The sequence below is a fragment of the Grammomys surdaster genome, unplaced genomic scaffold, assembly GCF_004785775.1.
Source record: "Grammomys surdaster isolate TR1022 unplaced genomic scaffold, NIH_TR_1.0 236, whole genome shotgun sequence".
Taxonomy (NCBI): domain Eukaryota; kingdom Metazoa; phylum Chordata; class Mammalia; order Rodentia; family Muridae; genus Grammomys; species Grammomys surdaster.
Window position 1 is genome coordinate 2,454,440 of NW_021604681.1, and position 2,787 is coordinate 2,457,226.

Here is a 2,787-nt window from a genome sequence, read left to right on the forward strand (position 1 = left end):
GGACACTCGGAATTGAGGGCAGCAGTGAAGAGACCATGCGTGTGCTGGGAGGGCCCAAGGTGGCGCTGGATGAGTCTGTCTTCCTTGTAGGCATGTATAAATATAAAGATAAGCCTTTCTTCTCCCCCCTCTGCCCAATGCTGCTCGCCACCGTCCCAGCTCACCTTTCCTCATCGGCGAAGGGAAGAGGGGAAAATCAAGTTATCACCGAATTGCAATTAGACCCACATCCATCAGCTTCTGGATCTTCTGTGCTATTATAGGATTCTTTAAGTGTTCGCTCAGACCCTGGGGGTCCTTTTGCATCTGCTCCAGGATGAGCCTCATGGCTGGATCACTCATTATCTGCTGCACCTCAGGGTCAGCCATGGCCTGCCGCTTCACATCCTCAGGGCTATCATGTCTGTTGTACTATGCCATCATACAGCGTTGGTAACCATCTGCTGCTTCCTTACAGCTGGAGTCCAGGTCTAATGCCTTTTGGTACACCTCCATGGCTTTTGTATAGTCCTTCATGGCTTCCAGAGCAGCTGCTTTCCATGTGTAACCCTTGATGAAGGTTGGCTCTAGCTGGATGCACTCTTCACAGTCCTTGAGTGCCAGCTGAAACTCCAGGAGCTTGGTGTAGCAGGCAGCTCGGTTGCTGTACAGTTTGGCATCTCTTGGGTTCCTTTTAATGGCTTCTATATAGTCCTTCATGGCCTGGGGGTAGTCCCCTTTCTGGAAGCATTCATTGCCCTTGTTCTTCTCCTCCAAAGCCAAGTCAGGGTTGATATAAGCCAACCTGTTCCTGTTCCTTCAGAATTTTCTCTGCCTGCTGGCACTTCTTGAGCACGTCTGGGGTTCGGTGCTCTGCCAGAGACTTGTTGTAGAAATGGATAGCATCCTTGTACCTTTCTTCTTTGAAATAGGAATTGCCAATACGGGCATAAGCTTTGGCGATCTGCCGGTAGTCCTCTCGGTTCTCTCTGCCCACTTGAATGACCTCCTCACAATGCTCCCGGCATTTGTTGTCGTCACCCTTTTCAAAGTGCACAGCTGCTTGATTAGTTATGTAAGTCATATTGATAGGGTCCAGTTCCTTCGCCCTGTCATAATGCTTCAGGGCCTTGTCAAAATCTTTCTTCTTGTAGGCATTATTTCCCAACTCCTTTTCTTTGAGTCCCTGTTTCTTATTCTCTGGAAGATCTTCGTCCATTGGTTCTGGCTTGGCCTCCTTTTTGGGAGGAGGTGGGGTGGGGGGTGTTGCTGCCTCTTCCTCTTCATCCATACTGCCCAGATCAACCCCAAGGAGAATGCTGAGAGTAGTCATGACCCGGGGGTCTTGTAGTTTCGTGCCCAGGTCTGAAGGCTTGTTCTGTAGCTGCTCTATTAGTTCCCTGTAGGTGGGGTCATTGAGCAGTGTCCTTGTCCCAGGATCATTCTCTAACTTCTGGTACAGATTAGGCAAGTTGAAAGGATTCGTGAATTTCCTCTCTGCCAACCTGGCCTCCATGTTCTGCAAGCCCTCCTTAAGCTGCAGATTATTGTCTTCATGTTTTAAACCTTCTTCATAGGTTCGTTTGGCTTCTTCAAACCGGTTTAGGAACTCAAGGGCTGCTGCTTTTCTTGACTAACCCTTGCCCCAGTCAGGCTTCAGGTCAACAGTCTTACAGCTGTCCTCATAGGCCTTCTGGTAGTCTCCTTTCTTGGCATAGGCTGCAGAGCGATTGCTATAGAGCACATGGTTCTGAGGATCTAGTTTAATTGCCTCAGAGTAGCATTGTAAGGCATCATCAATGTTCCCAGCACTCAGGGCCTTATTGCCCTTCTCCTTTAGTTCGTTCACCTGCTCCATAGCCTGGCCCGGAACCCCATTGAATCGAATTCGTCCGCTCCGCATTCCCAACCGCACGCGCCGCCTTCTGGAACCTCTCAGTACTCTTTCTATGATACCTTTTAGGCTCCATATTTTCCACACAGGGAAGTTTAGTTGTGCTGGGTGATCATTTTTCATTTTGTCTTTCTTACATAGATAGTTCTTGGCTTTAGTGCTGAAAGTCTCTCTCTCTCTCTCTCTCTCTCTCTCTCTCTCTCTCTCTCTCTCTCTCTCTCAAACTTGGATGATCACCCTAATGTCCTCCTAAACCAGAGGTATAATCTCACTCACTATAATTTTTCTCTACTGTAGCTATGTCTCAACTCAAGCGAGTTTCACTGAGTTTAATACTTTAATATTACACATACTTGCTTCAGAAAGGCAACAAAGATTTGAGAAAAAAATCTATACATAATTTTGTTTGTGGCAAATATAGTACCTGATGTAAATCAACACTCAAGACTATTTAACCATTCTGTGATGGACAATGTGATTGTTGGACAGGACGAAGCAGGGAACCTGAGGTTAGAGGACTGCCTGGTTCAAGGTCAGTAAAGCATTTCTCTATAATTTGATTTCAGGCAAAATTCTTGCCTTCTGCTCAACCTATAATGATGAAATTAAATACATATAAATGACTGGGCACATCAGCAATGTTACATTAGGTAAGGATGAAACTGCTAACAAGCCTAGCATCATACGTGTCTTCTGGTAGGATGGCCTGGTTCTTGGCAGCTGTTTCTGTATTCAGCAGTGCCCTGAGAATCGAGAGCAATAGATCCTTAAAGCTATGGAAATAAACAGATCAGCTCTGTCATGGCCACATCATTTGGCCAGCACAGGTACAACCTTAGCTTGTTCTCTGATGGCTACCTGATAGCTAAATGGATAGCACTCTTTCATCCTTCTTGGATCCTATTTACTTATTT

The 2,787-nt window shown here is 46.4% G+C and overlaps 1 pseudogene; it reads right to left on the reverse strand.

Annotated features, from left to right (window-relative positions):
- Nucleotides 1-204: 204 nt before the first annotated feature.
- On the reverse strand, nt 205-1,837 carry LOC114626485 (annotated as a pseudogene).
- Between the last annotated feature and the right edge of the window lie 950 nt (nt 1,838-2,787).